Genomic DNA, 23,920 nt, shown 5'->3' with positions numbered 1-23,920 from the left:
GTGAGTGTCTGGGAGGAACGCCCTGGGCTTTCGTGGATGCCAAGAGAGCTCCTATACAGCAGGCGCTTCTCGGAACCAGGTAGGACTGACTTCTTTCATCTCATGCACAAACCGCAGCACCGGAATCTATGCCATGCTGGTAATACATAAATTATGTGCATCTTCCGAAGGTACTCTCAACCAACCAGTCAGGTCCAGGCTCATGGAAAGCATCCTGATTTTGTCTCAAGAACTACAGGGCGCACTTCCAGACTAGGTAAACGGGGCACAGCCCATGGAGACTTCGGCAAACGGGACCAGGTGGGAAGCCGATACATAAATCTGAAGAATCCCTGTGCTCATATACTGCCTAACTGCGCTGCCCAGAAAACACTCATCCTTTAAGTGATGCAGAATAACCAGTCAGCAGGGTCCCAGAGGGGATAATCAAGAGTGACCCAATCAGTGAGACACAATTTCTTGTCTGTTCCCTCTACGACAATGGCTTGGATCCTGTCTGCTTGGACATAGGTAGTAGTGAGAAAAACTCTGCCTCATGTAAATAGAGCGTCGATGCCCATAGGAAGAGAGCTGACCTCCCAAAAGAACTTCCTCATTAAACAGTTCCTGAGATATAATGACAGGAAAGGGGTGAGAGAAGAACTCATGCAAAGTCGACCAGCACCATCATCTTTGGAAACCCCCACGGCCATAGTGATTATGCATCAAGCACCTTAGGAAGGAGATACGTTTTTGAAAACAGCAGGAAGTCAAACGAGATATACAACTGCAATGATCTCAACAGAACGTCAAACAGAGACTGCTTGTGATCCTCAAAGATGTGTGTTGTCGGATATAAGGTCCAGAGCATCAGTAGCCAGTTGTGGCTGTGCTCATCAGGAACTAGTTCTGACAGGTTGTATTCCATCTGTGTGTGGGATGTTTGTAGAAGAGCTTCTACATCCATGGTGGCTAGAGTGTTTCTGTTTGGAGGTGACCAATGCATTTCGTTTCCTGCAGGAAGTCAGTGGTATCACGAGAGCATAGGCTGGGAGTGCTGGTTGGCATATAGTCATGAGTAGAGAAGCCACATACCGACAATCCTCAGTGAGAGTGCCATATGCGAGATGATGGTGTCCAGGATTTCCGGTTTGTGGATCTTGCGTCGTAGATTAGAATAACCCGGGTTGGGGCTGTCTTATACTTAGGGGTAATTCTGATTTGTTCCGGTGTTATGTGTAGGAGTGTCCTGAGTAAATGGTGGCAGTTCCTTAGTGACCTTCAAGTGGGGATCTGAGGAAGTGGCGACTGTAAAATTGTGGTAATTAGGAGAGTTGTCTCTGGCAGCGCTCCTTTTGGTAGTCCAGACGTGTCATGGATGACAACAGCAAAACCTTCTTTATCACCTCTTTGATGATAGATATCAGTGTGGTTCGAAGGCTGTGGATTGGCATTTGGCGTTCTGCATGAACTTAGGTAATGAGGCAGCCGGTGTTGTTTTTTTCCACGATTTCATGCCTGTGCATCTGTCGGCGGAAGCATCAATGTATAGTCCAGACTGTCATTTCGACCTTGCAAGAGGAGTCCATTGTGGAAATGGCAAATACAAAACCTGTAGGGAGGAGACACTATCAACCTCCCTGGCCACACTAATACAACCTCAGGTGGCCATCCTGCAGCAAAAAAAACTTCAGGACCAGACTTCAAGAGAACTTGCTGAGCTTCAGTTCTATCTGCATTTGACAACCATCCACTCAGGAACTAAAACAGGGGTGAAGACCTGTGAATGGCTTGCCAATTACAGACCAGTTTACCCTTCGCCTTGTTCACACCTCTGCGCTAGAACAGTGACCCCAGCCTCCCTGATTGAAACTGACTGCTTAACCTCGTTATCTCTAGCTTGCTTGCTAGCATATATATGCCTGCCCCTGGAAATTTCCACTACCTGCGTCTGACGAAGTGGGTATTCACCCACGAAACTCATGCTCCAAAACGTCTGTTAGTCTATAAGGTGCCAAAGGATTCTCTGCTGCTTTTACAGATCCAGACTAACACGGCTACCCCTCTGATAATTTCTTTACCGTCTCCCTTTGTAAATCTGTTCGCTATTAGGCTGGTCTACATGTGTATTTTTTTATTAACTTAACTATTTTGGTTAGGGATGTGATTTTTATGTCAACATGTGCCTACAGAAAGATGTTTATACCGGTGTAATCACAACCATATTAGCAAGTTGTACCATTTTAACTATAACCTCACTATTCATAGATTTTAGCCCAAGAGTCAAGATTATTTTTACAGCTAGAAGTGACCATTATAATCATCTAGAACAGGGCAGAGGACCTCAGTCAGCAACTTATATCCAGCTCATAAGAAACTAGGCAGAACAGCCAGTGTCTGATTACGTACAAAGCTGAAATCTTTCCACTGGTCTATTAAGCCGCTACATATGGCCTGCAGGTATCTCACCAACACCTTGACCCCAGCTGATGAGTCATTCAATATATTCTCTAGCACTCTGTGCAGTTTAGTTTTAAATAGCTGAACTGATGGAGCCACCACTTTATCTGGGAAGCTATTCCACCATCTAATAGCTCTTGCCATTTGATATTCAACCAACGTTTCCTTTGGCTTAATTTCATACACCTGGGAGTAATGGCATCTCCCTTGTGCCACCTTAAACAATTTGTTTCCTTCCTTGATGTTTACTTTCTTCAAATACATGGAGATAGGTATCAGATCCCCCTTAGTCATCATGTGACCATCCAGTACATAATTGGTTCTTTTAATCTTTTCTAATAATGCTTCATTTGATTGAAAGCTAACAAGCCATGATAGAGTGCACTTTCATTTTAAGTCAGCAAAGCTAGGCCATGTCCCTGAAGAAACTATGCACTTCAATGGAGTGTTGTTTTTGACGTGCCAATTCTTAAATGAGCAGTCAGGGAGGTAATAGAGGGGAGCGATTTGGGCTTATGCCTAAAGAAAGCTGAAGTGGTGATTTCAGCTTCATTTAGTCTAGTGCAAGACATAGATAATTACCTATACTTGCATAGAGAACCCAAACACAGAGTGAATACTAACAGGATCTTTACTTTTCCTTTGTCCAGACAAGGAGGTCAGGGTTAGCAGTTTCAGTAGTGGAGGACCACCATATTTTATTGCTGACCATACTGCGCTATAACATACAGCACATACTTCAGCTATTTGAAGGCTGTCATGTAATGTAGACTTTGGGACCGTGCTATACATTTTAATGGAACAGGGTGAAGTATGACCAGACTACATATAGGTAGGGGGAGGGATAGCTCAGTGGTTTAAGCATTGGCCTGCTAAACCCAGGGTTGTGAGCTCAATCCTTGAGGGGGCCGCTTAAGATTTAGGGCAAAAATCAGTACTTGGTCCCGCTAGTAAAAGCGGGAGGTTGGACTCAATGATCTTTCAAGGTCTCTTCCAGTTCTAGGAGATAGATGTCCAATTATTATTATTTATTTTTATTATCACTTGGCTACTTCCAGAAGACATGGAAAGGATTATTCAGACTCAACAAATTTACACTGTAGCAAAGAGTTATTAATTAACAAGGAACAGGATTCAATCTGAGCTTGTGTGATTCAGTAATTTCAATTTATAAAGGTTAATGTGAATATTTTCCTTTTAGTTTCTAAAGCATCTCAGTTCAACCTTGGGCCTCTCCAATCCAAGCCTGAATGTTGTTTTGAGTTTAGGGTTCAAACACACCTCTAGTTCTACCCTGAATCCCAATCAGAGAGAAAGTAGGATAGCTGGAGGCAATATAAAATGGAATAACCATTTTCCTGAAGCATGTTGCTATCTTTTATTAATGAGATTTTGGTTCTGTGGATGACTCATAAAATAAACCAATCTACCACATTTTAAGGGGTGTGTGTGTGGAGGTGTGGGTGTGTGTGGTATAGAAAGGGAGCCTGAGACATGAGGCCTTGTATCAGAGGCCTGATGTGAGGCCTGAACTAAAGTAGTGGTGTGTGGGTGAACAAACTCAGGCTAAAAGAATAGTAGTAAAGTATACTGGCTGCTGATTTCTTTAAGATGGTATTTTCCCTCCATTTTTAAATCATATTTTTCTTGTTTTGTGAATGTTTTTGAAAGACGTAGTTTGTTTTTGTTGGTTCCTTGGACCTGTCTGCCTCCCCAGTGAATTGCCTGTTTTCCATGCTTCTCTAACCTGCCAGTAACTGAACTGCCACACAATAAAAAATCAGTGTCAATTCTGTCTTTTTTATTATGCATTATCATTGCTGATGTTGACAAATGTCATTTATTTTAATGGCCATAGTTATCCATTGTCATAATTAAAGGAGATCATTTAATGAAGCTGAATGTAACATTTCTTAATTTGATGTATTAAGCAAAGATGTCATGGCCAGGCACACAAACATCACCCATCATTTGTGCAGATGAGTCAATAAATTAAATAAATCCTTCTTATTAATGTGACAGCATGACCCTGCTAAGGTTCTGTGGGGACAATGAGAGAGGGTGCCAAATGATTGTGTTCCATGCAACTCTTTCGCCCCATCTCCCACCACTATCATGATGACTTGGGGGGTTGGACTCCTTCATCCCTCTCTGGCACCATACTCAGAATGCTTCTTGCGCACTGCAATGTACTGGCTGATGCATATGTGTACCACAATCTCCTGTTGGATGGAAAGTTAGCCCTGTCCAACATCTGTCACTCTCTAGTGGCTGCATTCCAGTATTGCTATAGCTAACAGACTCTCTTCCTTAATTTATGTGAGAGGGCCTGCATTTTTGCAACGAAGTCACAAACTCTTGAGTTGTTGGGCTGACGTCTATATATAGAGCCTGTGTATCCCTCACACCACTACCTTAGGACATCTAGAGTGTGATAGGGTAGCAGTACCTATAATGGCAGTAGCACTCCTTGTTTAAAGGGGCTGGTGAGAGGGGAACCATGGCCACATTAACGCCATTGCTTGGGGTGGAAGACAACTGCTGAGTACTATATTGCATTCAGCTGTGGGGTCTGAGCACCAATTAGGGCCTCATCTTTACTAAAGATGGGCCTGGACTAAAACCCTGGATTCAAACAGCCCAGAACCAGGATCTGGTTCCTATCTGTGTAAAAGGCTATGTGAACACCTGTGAACTTTGGAGTGATTTTAGTGGCTTGAGCCCATCTCTCTTTTAACCTGTCTTTCAGGCTCACAAGAAAGTAAAATGACTTCTTGTCACTTGCCTCAGTCGGTAGCTGGTTCAGGATTAAAATTTCAGGCTCTGTGTTTGCGGGCACCATTGTGCTGTGTGGCCACCCTGCAATGAAAAGGAAGATGTCAATGAGTGCAGATCTGCTACTACTACTGTGGTGTTTTTTTTATGGCAGTCATACAGTGTTCATACCTTCTTGAACAAAGCTTGCAAGAAATTTCAAAAATCACAAGTGATGGGTTCCTTTCACTTTCAACTAGTGAAATCCAGTTAAAAATCCAGTGTGGTTACAATCCTCTAAAGATCATGTCTCTTTGGGTGGTAAAGTTGGACCCTGCAATTTGGCCATTTACCCAGACCAGGGCCTCACTCCCTCCATCCAAATCAACACCCACTCCCTTTCCCTCAGCAGACTGGTGTTTACAAAACTAACACTGTTTGCTATTGTAGGAAGCTCATCTGGGTTGGGTCCTGATGGATTAGGCAACATCTAGGAAACTTGATGACCACCTGCATTGTGAAATACATTCTGCTGCCCAGGCAAGGATTTCCCTGTACCTTCCTCGGGATGGGGTGTGTGTGGGTGTGTGTGTGTGTGTACACCCTCCTGAATTCATCCATCTCTCCCTAACCCCAGTGGTCAACTAGTTACATCATGCAGTGTTGCTAACTTACATCTAGTTGGAAAATGACTATCTTTAAAAATGTTTTGGTTGGGAAAAAAAAATCCATGTAATTGTTTGTTGGAAATTTGAATTGAAATTGAAACGTTAATACACACTTTAAAAGCATATCTATGATAAAATACTTGTACCTGAAAAAACATAGTAGGTTTGAAAAGTATGAACAAAGACTAGCTTTCTCACATAGCTGTGGTTGTTATGACAATGTCTGTTCATTCATTTCGGCGAAGTTGGTCAACCTAATTTAAAATTATGATTTTATAAACAACAATAAATCATAAATTCAAATGCTGATGTTTCTTGGTATCTTATAATGTTTAAAATGTGGGACCGTGAGTTAACACTGAATCGCCTTGCCAAAGAAAACATATGAAACTTGCTTACAGCAACCAGGCAATCACAGTAAGCTTAACTTTGTTTTTTTTTTAATTGAAATTTTGTAAAAGTTTATGCATACGTAGAAGAAACTTCTATAATTGCATCCTTGGGACAACTAGATTTGTATGTGTTAATGACTTTTTGCTCCAGAATGCTAGATTTGTGATTGTTAACATTATATAAATGTGTTTCCTAGTAGGCCAAGATTTTTAAAATGTATTATTTGCAAAGGTCATTATTTTGCACTGTCACTATCTCAAGAGGTCCTTATCTCGGCGTTTCTGTACTAAACATTTTTATTATTTTTTAAAAAATCAATTAATTTTTTTTAAGAAGGCTGTTTGTTTTTTTTGTTTGTTTTAGATTTCTAAGATTGTGGGGCTTTTTTCAGTTTTTACTAACGTGCCATACAATCCACCTTCGCTGTCACCCCTCAGCCAATCCTTCCCCCCCACATCGTAAATTTGAACATCTGCTCTAATTTCAATACCAGAGAAAATACTTTGCCCAGGGAACTGAGGACACAGCGTGAGCAGAGTTATCTGGTGGGGCAGAGTATCTGGTAGATCAGGACATAGGGAAGGACAGAGCATCCAAGGAAGAGTGGAAAAATGAGTGGTAAAGACTAGAAGGGAAGGAGCAGCTTAGATACGGGGAGAAATGAGATGGAAGAAGCCATTGAGGAGAATGTAGCAGTAGAATGGGTAGGAGGTTGGTCTTGTTAAGGCACTGCACTGGACTCAGGAGGTCAGGACTTAATTCTTTGCTTTCTCCCAACCTTCCTGGTGATCTTGGGCTAGACACTTCATCTCTAACTTTGTAAAATAGAGACCATACTTCCTTGCCTCACAGCAGCATTGCAAAGATAAATCCCTCCACTTTTCTGAGATGCTCAGGCACTATAATTATAAGGGGTAAAGGAGCATGTACACCCATAAGAAGCAGCCCTTGATGAATGAGTGGGAAGGAGCAGGTGGGAGGTTGATGCCGTCTAGCATCATGCTGAGGGATTCATTTGCTGATTAAGAGGAAATGCTGGAAGCAACTGTGTCCCTATAGCACACTTGTTTTGTTTTTTTTCCTGGAAGTCACAAATATCAGAGTACTAAAAAGGCTTGACCCTATGTAGCTCACAAAGGGTACGTCTAGACTACTCGCCATATCAGCGGGTAGCGACTGATTTCTCAGGGATCAATATACCGCGTCTTATCTAGACACGATATATCGATCCCCGAACGCACTCCTGTCGACTCTGGAACCCCACCAGCATGAGCAGTGGTAGCGGAGTCGACAGGGGGAGCAGCAGACGTCAATCCCGCGTTGTGAGAATGAGAGAGAAATCAATCTAAGATACTTCGACTTCAGCTACGCTATTCATGTAGCTGAAGTTGCGTATCTTAGATCGATTTCCCCCCCCCCACCAGTGTAGGCCAGCCCAAAGTCTGAGATCCTAAACTTTGATGGTAGAGCTATAACTAAACAGATAACCTGTTTTATTTAGTGATACATGAAGAAAATCTGAAGTTCTGATGTTTTTGATTTAACACCAAGTATTTGAAGTGCTGTACTCTGAGAGTGAAGAGTGCATTAGGACCTAATATATTAAAAATTATGCCTTTCAGAACTGAATATCTGAACAGCATTTTTCCCCATTTTTCAGGACATTTAATAGCTTTTTTAAAAATGTTGTTAGGAGTTGTCAGCAAATCAGTGGACAGTTACTCCCACTGATTGGAACTGATGAAGCTGTAAAGAGCTGTGCATTCTCCAAGGATTTTTTTCCCCTTAAGTAATAAGAACCATTTCTTGAACTTTTTCATCCTCAAGGACAGAATACATAATTGTGCTCATGAGGTTCATCTGGCACACATGGAAAAGAATTCCCTTGTAAGTTTTAAATATAAGATGTAGGATTAAAGCCCATTTTACTTTTTGCTTCACACCCTTTAGATCTCGGGTTTTGGTGCAACCTAAATCACAGAGCTGCATCATGCATAATACGTGTTCAACAATTTTCAGTCCCACTGATTCTCGGGCCATGTTAAAGCTATATGAAAGGGTGTGCGTCATCGTATCCAACAAAGAAAGTGAGGATCATTTTTAAAGGATTTACTTGTCCAAGGAAACAAGTTATTGATTCTCCTCTTTCCATAGAAGAGGAACTGGTAAAAGCATAGCCATGTAATTTATAGCTGCCTTTAGCCAGCTCTGAGTTATTCACTGTTCTTACAGTACTTATCACACCCACAGTACTTCAAGAAACATGACATGCTGGACTAAAATGCTACTATCTTTCTTTTTATCTAGCGTATTTGGATTAATGAAAAGAAGTATTTCGTTGGTGGAGTTTCCCCACATAATAAGCAATTTAAAACTCCTTTGCTAAGACCTACAATTTCCATGGTGCATACACACTGCACTCTGGGAATAGGTCTTAGCATTTAAGCATGAGCCAGAATCTGTTAGTTTATTTATACATTACATTACAGTGATATATACAGGCCAGGATCTCATTGTGTTATGTTCTTTAAATACATGTAGTGCCATATCCCAGATGTACAGTACCTTCCCTTTGCGTCTATTTAATTTTAAATCTGAACTTTAATAAAATGTTTAGATACTCCCCACCCTGAAGAACATATGGTCTCAGTAGACAAGACAGATATAGGTGAAGGAAACATTATCCCAAATTTGCAGGTAAGGAATTTTGATGAAGAATTTAAATGACTTGCACAAGGTCATTCAGCCAGCTTCCCCAATGGCTTTCCTGAAAGAACGTTCTTCATCTTTATGCTGCCTCATCCTGTCCTCTATAACACCTGTATAACCACAGAATTGCACTGGTGTAACGGGGGATAGAGCTGAGTCATGTGAGTTTAGCTGAAGTGAAAGTAGAGACAATAAAAAAAGAACATGTTGGTAAAACACAAATGCTATGGAATAGTTTTCAACTATAATGTAATTACACATGAAAGCTGTGATTAATGAGCCTCAGTGTTTAATTGTGGCCTGGAGAGCCACACTGAAAAAGCCAGGTGCTAAGACATAGCCACAAAATCTGACAGCCACAGTTAATTTACAGTCATGGAGACGGTGTTTATGTGAAAGTTGGAGGGACTTCTTTGTCACCAGTTATTTCCAATATACCTCTGCATTTATTAATAGATTTCAAGGTATTTAGCCAAATCCTGCTCAGTTGCTTTACCATAAATCCATAGTGATGTAATTGAAATCAATGGTGTTACTGTGGATTTACACCAGTTCCATGCCAATGGAATTACTTCAGATTTACACCAGTGGACCTAAGAGCAGGGTTTGGCCCTGTGGTATTTTATTAAGTCTCGAGAGTCTATCTTCTTGTGAGACTGAATGTGCAATCAACCCATGCACTGAACTGCTATTAAAGTCAATTGGATTTGCAAGTGCAGATCAGTTGCAGGACTTAAGCCAAAAGTGGCCCTGGATACTGATTTCACAGCATGATTCCTAGTATTATCTAATGTAACTGCATGGCGACCCTTTTTTCCTTATAAAATCCTATTGAAGATGTGATACTTTCTGGGGATGAGACTGCACTTTTCAGTTCTGAGAGTAGTCTGTCACTTTGCTGCTTACTTGACAATAGGAAAAGGGGAAGGAATATCAAAGAAGCAAATTGATTCATAGAAATGGTCAGTCTTTATGTTATGGCGTGCAGTGTGGGCATGATCTGGACTCCAGCGGTGGAGAGCTTCCTCAACTCCTGTTGACGTCAGTGGGAGTTATGGGCCCTCAGAACCTCCTGAAAATCAGAGCATCCCTATTTGGACAAGGGAAGAGCGGATGGCAGGATTTCTCCATTCTGGCAGTGACTTGTCTTTGGAGCAAAGTTTTCTCCTCTGTAAAGTGGGGGAATATAACTTGCCTCCCACAGGTGTTGTAAGGATTTCTTTAACATTTGTGAAGAGTTTTGACATCCTTGAGGGAAGAGTGCTAAAAGTAAAAACAAAGATGTATAGACTTCAGGTGCAAGTAATTATTATTGTTACTTTGGCTGGTGTGTATTGCATCTCGTGCAGTGGTCTGTTTTGTAATCTGTAATAAGGAAAACTATCCAGTTCAATGTATTGGCAAATGCCACTGCAGCTTCCTTCCCCAAGGAAATGCAAGTCACATGCTGGAGAATCATAATTTATGTATTTTTTTTTTCTTTCATAAGGAAATTCTTGCCTGACTAAGGCAAGGGACAGGATGGGTGAGAAGAAGGGAAGTGAGGGCGGAAAGGGAAAGAAGTAAGAGTGCAAAAACCTTCGCTGGTTAGGGATAATTCTGAGAGAGAAAATGTGGAGCTGGATCTAAATATTGGAAATGCACAACCTGATTCCCTTTGCCCTAACTTCTGGGGAGGAGGGGGAATTTGGATTTGGTAGTAATTCACTGCTGCCAACTAAGGTGCTAAGGACTTATTTTGCTGCAATTTAACATTGCAAGGGACTGAAGGATGAACTTGTCATTAAGGCACTGGGCTAGGACTCAGATCTGGGTTCAATTTCCAGCTCTGCTGCACATTTCTTGTGTAACCTTGGGCAAATGACTTCATATTTCTATGTCTCTGTTCCCCACGTGTACAATGGAGACAACTTCTTTCTTCTATCCTTTGTCCGACCTGGGTATTTCCTATGTTTCTGAACGGTGCCTTGTACAGTCGGGCCAAAATCTGTATGCTCCAGTTGAAAGTGAATTATTTTGGGGAAGTTCTGTGGCCTGTGCTATACTGAAAGTCAGATGAGATAATCATAATGGTCCCTTCCTGAGAATGGAATCTTGATTTGCACGTAAAATCTCCATTACAGTCCATTGGTATTTACTGGACAATGGCAACTCAATTTAATCATCCCAAGTGCAGGGAAAAGTGGTCTTTGATAAGTTGAAATTGACCTTTTTCCTTGGTCAATAATTAAAAATGCATGTTAATATTGTTTTCATTTAGACACAATATTTGGATACAGTGTTATCATTCAATATTTGGAGGATGTTCAGGTCTATTGACTCCCTCTGTCCATCCATCTGTTTATACTGTTCTCATCACCATAGTATCTAAGTGCCTATCTGATGTGTTGCTTCAGCAAGTTGCAGAAGGGGGCTACTCTTGGATCCCAGTCCAGCCATCCCAAAATTTGGAGGTGTTTGGATCTTGAGCTTTGGCTTAGGGCCATCTGTGGCTTTTTTCCTAGTGTCCGTTTACCTTGAAGCCATTCAGAACTTCTTGTGATAACATACATTATGAGTTCTACTGTAGTTGTTTCTTGAGTGCTAAGAGCATGATCTTTTGAATGCTTTGAGTGACAGACCTTAGAAATTAACTGGAATGGTTCTGTCTGTGAAAATAAAACTGAGAACAAGAAGGTGCTCTTAGCACTTAAGTCAAAGTACATGTCCAGTGACATTTTGTGGTTGAAATGTGACTGTGAAAGATAATTATAAAGTCTATTTCTTTTCAAATCAGTGGCTTCACGATGACATTTAGAACCTGACAATCTCTTGGTGTCAATGAAAAATTCCAGGAGTAGTGAGGGGGACCAAATTGAGGGGTTGAGAGCCCTTCACTGTATTATTGCACATGGCCCAATCCCTTTACAAATCTCTTCAATTTCTTTTTCTCTCACTACACAATCACTTGGTCTTTCATAACAACACCAGACAGTTTTGTCAGGGCCAGAATCTCAGCTGGTGTTAATTAGTACTGCACAAAATCAACATGGCACATATTGAATGGATTAAAAGCTGGCTATCTGATGCCTCTTACAAGGTAATTATTAATGGGGTATCATCAGTTAGTGTGGGTGTTTTCAGTTGTAGTCCTGCAAGAGTCAGTTATTAGCCTAGCTCTGTTTAATATTTGTACTTGTAGTGAGGTAGTGTGGTTCCTTGCCATCCCGGAGAGAGATGAGTCCCTCCAGCCACCAGGGTGGGTGGAACCAGGATCGCTGAGCCTGCCTCCTCCCAGAGGGTCAGATGTTGCTCTAGAAGTATAAAGTACCAACCTCAGAGCTCACTGGGAGAGCAGCTGCCGGGGAGGCCAGACGGCTCTGGTCTAGCTCGTGATTGGGAAACCCCAGCGGCCGGCGGTAAACCCGAGGACTGGACTGACCTGCCCCGCACCAGCTACCCAGAGGAGCTGCCGAGTCTGCCCCTCGCCAGCTACCCCAAGGAACCCAGGGGGCTGGACCCCCAGGAGGACCCCACTCTGACCCAGGTACCTCAAGAGGGGGAGTCTGGAAGTAGCCTGGTTGCAGCTGACCCTAGTCTGGCTGCAGCACTGCCAGAGCCCCAGGTCAGTGTGTTGTTGTGGTCAGGATCCCCACTGACACAGCAGCGGGTCTTCTGTCGCTGCTAGGGCCCCAGGCTGGGACACACTGGAGTGGGAGTGGCTGGCTGTCTCCCCCTCTCCCAGAACCTAGGGCTTGGGCCTACTGTTTATATACTATTGTTGCTCAGCCTCTGCCTGACGGTCTGAGAGTCTGACTCACCATTGTCCTGCCCTGACTTAGGGCCTGGGCTTAATGTGTTAATTTCTGCCCTCACAAAGACCGCAGAGGAAGATTCCTGCAGCAAACTAATTCCCAACAAGAAATCTTCCTGAGTTTAGTGAGACGATGTGGTTCCCCTCTGTCCCAGAGAGAGATACGCCCTGGCTAACCCTCTACAGGACTGATCTGGAAGAAAAAATAAAATAATTACTGATGGCCAAGATTGGTGAAGTGGTAACTAATGAAGATGAGTCAATGTGATCTGGATGGCTTTATAAGCTTGGGACAGTCAAATAACTTGTAATACAGCCAAATGCAATGTCTTATGTCTAAGAACAAAGAATGCATTGACTCTGAAAAGACCTTAGTGGTCATTGTAGACAGCCATCTGAATGTGAACTTTTATCCTGACGCTATTGCAGTATGGACTAACATAGTCCTAGTATGTATACACAAGGGGATATTGAACTGGATTAGGGAGCTGATATTGTCTCCATATATGGGATTGGTAAAATCATTACTAGACTATTGTGTCTAGTTCAGGTGTCTGTACTACAAAAATTGCTCAGAGAAGAGCTATAAAAATGGCTCAACATTTGAAAAATTCACCTTGCAATGAGAGACTTCAGGACGTCAATGTATTTAGCTTATCAAAGAGTGTTAAGAGATCAAGGTATACAAGTACCTATACAAGGAGAAAACATCTGATATTAGATGACACTTTTTTGTCCACTAGATTAAAGAATCTCAAAATTCAGTGGCTGAAAATTAAAAATTAGAAAAACCATGCGGGAAATAAGACACAAACTTTTACAAATGAGCATTATTAATAATTGGAACTGCTTTCCAGGGCATATGGTAAATTCTCCCGCACATGGAGTCTTTAAATGAAGACTGGATGACTTTCTAAAAGAGAGATTCTTTAGTTTAGTTTAACCCTATTTATTGGACTTGGTGATGGAATTACTGGGTAAGATGGTATAGCCTGTGTTATTCATAGATTAATAGGTTTTAATACCAGAAAAGATCAGTATGATGATCCAGGTTGGTTGTTCTGCACAATGCAGGAGGTCATAGAAGTATCTTGCAGTCTTAAATTTTATGGGCCCGAGCTTCAGCTGGTCTAAATCAGTATAACTCCAGATTTATCCCAGTTGACAATTTGGCCTTCTATTTTTTATTAATTTAGTAATATCAGAAAACATGCCTTCTTAAAAGTTACCCAACTTACTATGAAAGTTCTTGTTGCATTCGGCTTCATATCATGTGACTCTGGTGATTCTTGATATGATTAGTTAAAGCTCTACCTTGACTTTAAAATAGCACTTGTATTGGCAATGCAGTTCAACCTCAAAGAATGAATGCTTGCCTGTATTTTCATTTTTCATGAAAATAAATTAATTACAATTTTTTTGTATGTTCCACTGACAAACCATCTGCAGGTATGACATTTAGCATCTGTACTTAAAAGTGGCCAACTGTTGTTATGCTGTGGTGATCCTGATGGTGAATCACTCAAGTTAAATTGAATTCATCATTGTGATTCTGCATATCTTATGATCTGTCATCTCCATGACATTTATTATTTTATGTTATCTTACCAAGTGTCTGAAGTACATCAGTGTCTGGTTTATTGCATTGCTTTCAAAAGTACTCACAAATAAAGAAAAATCATAGGCACATTTTACTATGTTGCCATTGCTTCTCTTTGGACTTCTGGGAGCATGGAGGAGAGGGCCTTGCGGTAACCCTGTATTTTATATATTTATTTATTTATTTATTTTCTCCCCAAATTTTCAAAGTTTGAATGCAATTTCTTCACAAAAATATTTTGGAAAAATATTGATTAAATGTTTTCACTTTTTCTCAGCTGGCGGTATTAACAATGTCTCGAAGGGTAGGCCTATACACCGTGCAGTAGCAAGTCTCAGATCCTGGGATGACAATCTCTGACTTTTACCATGGCACTAAAAACGGCTGTGTAGATATTGTGGCTCCAACTCTGAAGCCCACTCCCTTACCTAGGCTTCAGATCTTGAGCTCAGGCCAGAGCCCTAACAGCTATTTTTAGCATCACAGCATCTGACTGAGTCTGTAGACCTGGACTCTGAGACTCACTGAGACTTGTTGTGTAGATATACTCCAAGATACTCAAAGGAGGAATTCAGACCCTACTCCAGGAAAGGATATAACTATTTGTGTGGAAATATGCAATAGTTTCTTGAAGCCAAAGGCTTCCAAACTTGTCTTCAATGGAACTACTCAAACCTGAAGTTGAGCACATACCAGGTATATACTTGTAGGACCGGGGCCTTAGTTGATGGAGTAGTTCCTTATAACCAATAGCATGAGAGGTGGCATTGCCTAAGAATCCTTGTATAGACATAAGAGGGATAATAAGAACAGCCAGTGAGACGTGGCACATGGTGCAAGATTAATAAAGAGGAATGTGTTGTGTACCTCTGTAATGACCAGCTAATAAATAACACACTTGCAGATACCTATTTTTTTCCCCCTGAGTTATACTCCCTTGGAGGGTAATATGGGAACCAAAGTCCTTCTATTTGCAAATGGTGATAGACGTGAGACTTTAGAAGCATGGAAACTTCAAAAGACTATTATGTTGTGGTGTGCCAGACGCTATAGGCACAGGGACTTTTTAGAGGCATGCGTATCTATAAAGGTAATATGTATCTTTGAAATAGGGAATGCATTATAGCTCCTTGTGGGAGATTTGCGAAGCTTCCTTCAGAAACTAAAAACTCTGTGTGAGGTGAGGTGCAAATACTGCAAATCTCAGGAGAGCTAAACAACTCCAGAGAAGTACCACCCTGGGAGGCAATCACATAGACTTGGTTCATGAGGCCCAGGAGACAAAAGAAAGTGTTTCGATATAAAGGTTCAGTGTGAACTCTGTGAGGAATCTTCATTTTGATCCTTGTTGAACTGTCATAAAATGTAACTGATGGAAGAGTTTGAAAGACTGGCAGCCTTCCAGGGTGTCCATGGGGAATATGGGTAACACTTGGGACACATAGCATGTGTGTAGACTGTTTGTTGTTTCACTGTACATTACAAAGACAATGCTTTATGTTCGATTGGAACCGCTTACCTAAGGATGTCAAGGATTTTACACTGCTTGTCCTCTTTAAATCAGAAATGGAGGTCATTCTAAGAGCTATCTCTAGTTCAACCAGAAGTTATTGAACAAATGCAGGAGTTGCTGGGTGAAATTCTATGGGCTGTGTTATGAGGATGTCAGACAAGATTATTATAATGGTCCTTCCTGAATCCCTTATGAATCCAAGGGTCAAATTTGCCCTTGCGCAGTGAGCCAATGCAGGTCCTACGCATTACTTAAGTGCTTTTGTTTTCAGAGTTAAAATGGGACTTAAACTGTGCCTCTGACTTTTGCTGGCCCCCTGTAAAAAGGAGGACCATTGCCTGTCCCTAACCTGCAATGGTTGATTTGAGAGTAAACTATAAGGGGTGAGAGAAGGCTAGTGTCTTTCCCTTTTGCTAGTCAAAGATTTTTTTTTTTCCTTTTACACATTCCATTTGTGCATTATCCATTTTTATTTCTGATTTCTTCATTTCATTTGCACTGTGTAGTTACCTTTTGAATATGATCTCATAATACTATAAAAACATAAGAATAGCCCTACTGGTTCAGACCAAAGGTCCATCTAGCCCAGTATCCTGTCTTCCGACAGTGGCTAGTGCCAGGTGCCCCAGAGGAAATGAACAGAACAAGCAATTCTTCCAGTGGCAAGTGATCCATCCCCTGTCACTCATTCCCAGCTTCTGGTAAATAGAGGCTAGGGACACTATTCCTGCCTATCCTGGCTGATAGCCGCTGTTGGATCTATATGTGTTACATCCAAAATTTGGATATACTGTAGGACTTTTTATTTTTTTGACCAAATTCCACCCTCCACATCTCAAAGCAGTGTAACAAAAATGCACACTGGGTTTCTGGCCCATCAAAAGGCAGAAATAATTAAATAATGGACTCAGATGGGTGTCCACGTCCTAACTCTTACAGATCATGTACAGTGAAAGCACCTTACTTAGAGGATAATTAAAATTTTGAATTAAGAACCAGGAAATGCCACTTGTGTGAGGAAAAGAGATGTAGCTGGAAAATAGTGATTCATTTCGCTTGATCCCTAAGGAGAGAACACAAAATCTTAACAACTCTTAACATTCACTTCTGCCATGATGCTTGTAAGAAATCAGCCAGCTGATCATGATTTGAGGGACACATGGGGGGAGTTCACTTTTACAACAAGTAGATGAAACCATTTTAAAATACTCTATCTTATCTTTGACTTTATCCTTCTCCCACTTTACTTTATGTATCACCTTTTTTCCCCCATGGGTCTAAGTCCTATAAGTTGCCCTATGTGGGTAGACCCCTGAACCCACTCAAAGCTCTATTAAATCAAAGTTTCAGGATTTAGTGTTAATTGTTTGGGGCGAGGATAATTTCTCTTTTTTAGTACATTGACTAGCCCGTTAACTTCATTGGAGTTGCTCTGCAGTCACATTGGTTCACAGATACTAATGGCAGAATTTGATCGTACGTGGGCTTGATTTTAATCATAGAAGTTATATGGAAAAGAAGGAGTAGGTCATCCACTGTAAGAGAGGGCTCAGTTGAACTGTTCTCAGTTTAACTCAAATTCTTATAATCATGACTCCACATTCTTTATATTTCAAGAGGGTCTCAGTTTTCACTCTCACCTAGATTGAACAAGAATGTATTCCTGACATACCTGCATTATTCCCATTGGAAACAAAATGAGTAAGACACTCCGTTAATGGCTATGTATTTACTAACCTGTTCTCAAAGTATTCTTCAGATACTTTATAACCAAAGTAAATGTGCTGAAACAGAAATGTCGAAATCTTCTATTGGAAATCATTTGTGCAAAGTGCATTCTTCCAGTGGCAATGTGTGTTTTAACATTGGCTGTATGGGGTAAGCAGCTTGCTGGATTCCGTAGATCTAGCCATAAATAGGCATTTAATAATCCCAATGTCTCAGTCAACATCTTTCCAAATCACTATGTGATTTCTGAAATTTTTCAAGAGTGGAAGGAGTGTCATTGTGTATTTAATAAATGGCTGTCAAGGTTCCTTCCGTAGTCTGAACTTTAAGGTACAGATGTGGGCACCTGCATGGACACTTCTAAGCTTAATTACTAGCTTAGATCTGATATCACTGTCACCATCTAGAATTTTCAGTGTCTGGATCACTCCCTTTGCCCCCAAAACCTTCCCCTCCCTAGGTAGCCTTGAGAGACTCCTTCACCAATTCCCTGGTGAGTCCAGATCCAATCCCTTGGATCAAAAAACAAGGAAAAATCAATCAGGTATTAAGAAAAAGGCTTTTAGTTAAAGAAAAGAAAGGTAAAAGAAAACCCTCTGGGAGAGATTAGCATACCAGCTACTCTCACAGACAACAGATTCAAAACACAGAGGAGGTTCCTCTGGACACAAATTTAGTTACACAAAAAAATACCCAATTTGATTCTACCTCTAATTGCATAAGACAGGTTACAAAGAAATAAACATAAACCTATTTATTCCTTTCTAAAACTTACTACTCTGATAAGAGGCTGGTTCCTTGATCCTTTTCACTCCGGCTGAAACTGAAACTCTCAACAAAGGAAAAACTTCCCTCCTTCCTTTTTAAACATCTTGTTCCCTCATTGGTTCCTCTGGTCAGGTGTTAGCTAGAGCTAGGTGAACTTTTTAACTCTTTACAAGTAAAAGAGGCATTAACCCTTAACCATTTGTTTATGACAATGGCAAATACAAACCTACAGAAAACCACAGTTTTTTCCTCTCCTATATATTTACTGTGTAGAAAGTTATTTTAGAAGCAAATCTAAAACTAAACAAAGAATTAAAGAATATATTGTAGTGAATAATCTTGCATATGCAAGCGGTTGGACTAGATGACTGAATAGGCTGGATTGATCACAAGTTTCCAGCTGTATCATTCTGCGTTTGTGGTACAAAAAAGTGATACAAGTTAAGCCAGGTTTAAGGCTGATTTGCATTGCCAGAGTGGTGCAAAGCTTCCTGATTCTACTGCGGAGTCTGATCATTAGTCCATTGCCTTATATATGCAGGATTGTTCTCTGTAATAAACACTTTCCATTTCTAATATTGCTGTTTTGTCCTTTATACGACTTACTTTATATGAAGGAATCAGAAAGATGAAAGAGGTTCACTAATTATATCCACATATAAGGTTTTGCATTTGCCATTTATTAACTACACAATGGGGGAAGGATAGCACAGTGGTTTGTGCATTGGCCTGCTAAACCCAGGGTTGTGAGTTCAATCCTTGAGGCGGGCCATTTGTGGATTTAGTTGGGGGATTGATCCTACTTTGAGCAGGGTGTTGGACTAGATGGCCTCCTGAGATCCCTTCCAACCATGATATTCTAATGATACTTCTTAAAGAATTTCATAAATCACATAGTGATTTGGAAAAAGATTGACTGAGGCATTGGGATTATTAAATATTCCTTGACTTTAGCAAAGCTTTTGATATGGTCTCCCACAGTATTCTTGCCAGCAAGTTAAAGTAATATGGGCTCAATGAACGGACTATATGGTGGATAGAAAGCTGGCTAGATCATCAGGCTCAACGGCTGCATCAATGGCTCCATGTCCAGTTAGTAGATGGTATCAAGCAGAGTGCCCCAAGGGTTGGTCCTGGGCCCAGTTTTGTTCAATATCTTCATTAATAAGCTGGAGGATAACATGGACTGTACCCTCAGCAAGTTTGCAGATGACACTAAACTGGGAGGAATGGTAGACACACGGCAGGATAAGGAGAGATATCAGAGGGACCTGGACAAATTAGAAGGATTGGGCCAAAAGAAATCTGATGAGACAAGGACAAGTGCAGAGTCCTGCACTTAGGATGGGATACATGCACAGCTACAGACTGGGGACTGAATGACTAGGCAGCAGTTCTTCAGAAAAGGACATTGGGATTACAGTGGAAAAGCTGGATATGAATATAAACCAGTGTTGCCCCGGTTTGTTGCCCAGTAAAACTAATGACAATTTGGATGGTATAGGTAGCGCTTGCCCAGCAAGATTGAGGGACTATCATTGCCTCTATTTCGAGCATTGGTGAGGCCTCATCTGGAGTACTGTGTCCAGTTTTGGGCCCCACACTACAAGAAGGATGTGGAAAAATTGGAAAGAGTCCAGCGGAGGGCAACAAAATGATTAGGGGGCTGGAGCACGTGACTTATGAGGAGAGTCTGAGGGAACTGGGATTGTTTGGTCTGCAGAAGAGAAGAATGAGGGGGGATTTGATAGCTGCTTCCAACTACCTGAAAAGGGTTCCAAAGAGGGTGGATCTAGACGGTTCTTAGTGGTGGCAGATGACAGAACAAGAAGTAATGGTCTCAAGTTTCAGTGGGGGAGGTTTAGGTTGGATATTAGGAAAAGCTTTTTCACTAGAATGGGTTACCTAGGGAGGTGGTAGAATCTCCTTCCTTAGAGGTTTTTAAGGTCAGGCTCGACAAAGCCCTGGCTGGGATGATTTAGTCGGGGATTGGTCCTGCTTTGAGCAGGGGGTTGGACTAGATGACCTCCTGAGGTCTCTTCCAACCCTGATAGTCTATGAAAAAGCTAGCTCCATGAATGCACGTGTGCTCTGGCAGGGTTCTGATGGCTTCTGAAACAATGAGGGATCACAAACTTATTAAAGGAACACTTCCAACTCCTATTTACTACAGATATCTTTGGGCCAAATGCTTGGAGATTTTGAACACTTGCAATTAGCTTGGATAAAGGGTTGAATCAATCCTGCAGATTTCTGAAAAGTAGGTATTTCATACTTACTTCCTATAAAACTGCACAATCAGCCACAGATTTGCTACATGCAACATGAGTGAGAATTCAGTCCACAATGCTGACCTCAACATAAATCATTTGAAGGAACTGGGGGGCTAATGAAGAACAGGGCGAATATTTCCACTATTTGCTTTTAAGGGGCCACCGACACTGAGAAATCAGCTTTAAACTCAGGGGCCCAAATCCTGTGTGCTCAGCAGATCAACGTGTGATCTGTGTGCTCTTTCTGTGTTCTGCCAGTACCTGAATTGGCCTCTCACCTGTCCCAGGGCGTCTAAACCTAATCCCTATTCCAGTATTTCTTCCCATATGTCTCTGCTCCTGATGGGTCTAATTTCTGCCTTAAATTAGAGAGGTTTCTGTTAACCCTTTCTTTCAGCCTCACATACTGTTGATATGTGAAATAATCAGCCTTGTCCTCTGAGCCCTGACCAGTTAAACCCTTGACTTCTGACAGCTCTTCTCTCATTGAATTATGGGACTGCTAATCCAGAGGAGAAGATCAACTAAGGACAGGTAACTAACTAATGTCTATCAAATCACCTCTGGGTCAACTGATGGGATTAGATTCCCTTGAAAAGGGGGTCTTGATGGCTGAAATTGAGAAGGCTGCATGGTATGTTCTGCTGCTTGAGAATATAGCTAGGGGATAGATAGGTTATGGGGCAGTCTGGATGCATGGCCATGTAAATCTAAGGAAACTTGTCCAGAGTAGAAACCAATGTAAGAGCACCCCAAGCACACGATCTAGTGAAGGAACAAAGGCTGCTCTCTCTGCAGCAGATTCTGATGAACAATAGGTGCAGGATTACATAGGAATAGCAGAGTGGCTGCATAAATCACAATAAAGGAAAACTGCTGCTCTAAAAGATACTGAATAATTCTCTGTGGGATACACTAGCTGGGGAACCCTGGACACACACTTAATAAGGAAGGAACAGAGAGGTTGTGAGATGGAGGTAGGGCCTCAGGCATTCACCAGAACTTGCAAGCCTGTGCTAGCCACTTTGAAAAAAGAGAAGCTGCTCATAGTTCTAGCCAGAGCATACAATCCTGTGAAAAACCTGTAAATGATTGTCTTTCTCTGAGCTTCATTTCCCTGAAGAGTCCCAGGTTTCTCAAACATACCGTATGGCTGCTGTTGATTTATGAAGATTGACTTGATTTCATTTGTACACGTAGTTAACAAACTGTTTCCAGATACCTGTATTTATACTTCCAAACCTCACTCTTCTTCTTTGAAGTGTCCCTGGGTGTGAGATCTGATCAAAAAATAGGGCACGTAATGGAGGGGAATCAGATATTTCAGGAGGCAGTCTCCATAGTACGGATCTCTGTACAACACCTCTAACACTGTAATGAACTTGATCAAAGTTCTATAACTCATTTTATTGCTTTCCAGCTGGTATGGGTGAAGAAAAATAAATTCACTTAAGACTGAAACTTGTTTGAACATCTTTATTCTGCCACTGTATTTTTAGAAAGACACTTCTGCTTTGTTCCTTTGTTATGGCAAAGTTTTTGAAAACACTTTCTAACGAAATCTAAAGTCTTGGTTTTAATATCAAGCCTGACATTACCTTTAACCCCACCCCCACCCCCCCTTCACAGGAAGGGGGATGCAAAGCTATGTCTAGCAAAGACATAATCCTTTTGAAGTTCCAGAAGGTTTAATTCAAACACATCCCATCCCATTCACTGTTCATCAGCAGACATTCAACTGGTAATGCCTGGAGCTTTGGTGAGCTGCTCTGTCTTGGTTGCATTGATCACTGAGGATTAGCTGGTGCTACTTATGCCCAGCCCATGGTAAGCAGGTGGTGTGGAGACAACGTCTAGAGACAATGTACCTGCTTCTTCACCCCTCTTGGTGGAGTGCAGCTTACTACTTCCTGCTTAGCTGGCTTGCACCAAAGCTTCCTAGCCTCATGATAGTTAAACCCTATCTCCTACTTCTCCTTGCCCATTTTGCGTGCTGTATATCTTGGCAGGTAGAGGCTGCAATTGTGCCTGGCTCTTATACCGACTTCTTATGACCTTCCACCCCAGAAAGGCCAAGGAAAATCTTGCCCTTCCAAGCATTCTGTCTCTTCCTTTTCTCAAGAGCCAGAATAGTTTGCTGCTAGAGTGGGGTGGTTTAGAAGAGATTTTAGTGTGGGAAGCTGTCCCATTGTATTAGCATATAACATGTGGGTTTTGATATTAACATATGTCAGCAAGAGCTGTAATTAATTAAAGTGAGATCAGAGTAACAGGTTTACACAGCTGCTACAAAATATGTTACGATCCTTTGTCATAGATCATGAATCCACTGGAAACTTCACAAACCTCCAGGTATGCCTAATTCAGAGAGACAAGTGGGTATTCTACTGAGTAGCATTTCATATGCTACATGTCAATTCTTTATCTACATAACCAAATCTTGAACCTTTTTTTTTTTTAAATGGTCTCACTGGTAAGGCAGCTTGGAAAGCAGGTCAAACAGCAGGTCAAACAAATCTGAACAAAAAATATTAACTTGCAAAGGAGAAGGTTAAAATCAAACTAATTTGCAACTAGATAATTAAAATGATGATATATTGGTTGTTAATAGCAACAGAAAAGCAGAACAGTGTAGATGAATGACCAGTGATTTGGGATTCAAGAACTTTTCGAAAGCACCTAAGTAATTTAAGTGCCTAAGTCAACAGAATTTAGGGTCTTAAGTGATTTAGGTGCTTTTCAAAATGGTACCATAGGTAAAATTGTTTAAATGTCAGTGCCTAATGTTCAGTCTCTACCTCTGACTGTAGACAACTAAATAAAAGTGGCTTCATTTAAGGCCCTAGTCTGAAAGTTGATGGAAAGCGCCTATTAAATTTAATTGGGCATTGGATCAAGACCTTACGGTGGGATGGGAGTCAGGTGCTGCAACACTCAGCATCACAGTACCTAACTTCTAGGTGCCTACAAAAATCACAGGAACACACTGCTATCCACAGAGTCAAGTGAGGCATCTAGGCTCCCTATACAATGCATGGGGCGAGGTGGATACCTCGGAATGGGATCCACAAAAGCCAGCATGCTTGGCAGGGAGGCACTTAAGCCAACCAAAGAGAGATGTTGCTGATGGCGGGGGTATGCTAAGCCCCACCCCTCTCTGAGACAGGCACCCCCTGCAGCCTGTGTTTAGGTGCTCATCTCTGCTTAGTGATACACAAAGGGGAACCTTAGATGCCTGCCTTGTTCCATACAAAATGGCCAGAGAAGGAAGTATTGGTGGTG

The sequence above is a fragment of the Chelonoidis abingdonii genome, chromosome 5, assembly GCF_003597395.2.
Source record: "Chelonoidis abingdonii isolate Lonesome George chromosome 5, CheloAbing_2.0, whole genome shotgun sequence".
NCBI classification, from domain to species: Eukaryota; Metazoa; Chordata; order Testudines; family Testudinidae; genus Chelonoidis; species Chelonoidis abingdonii.
The sequence above is the reverse complement of the archived record's forward strand: the minus strand, read 5'-3'. Positions refer to the sequence as shown.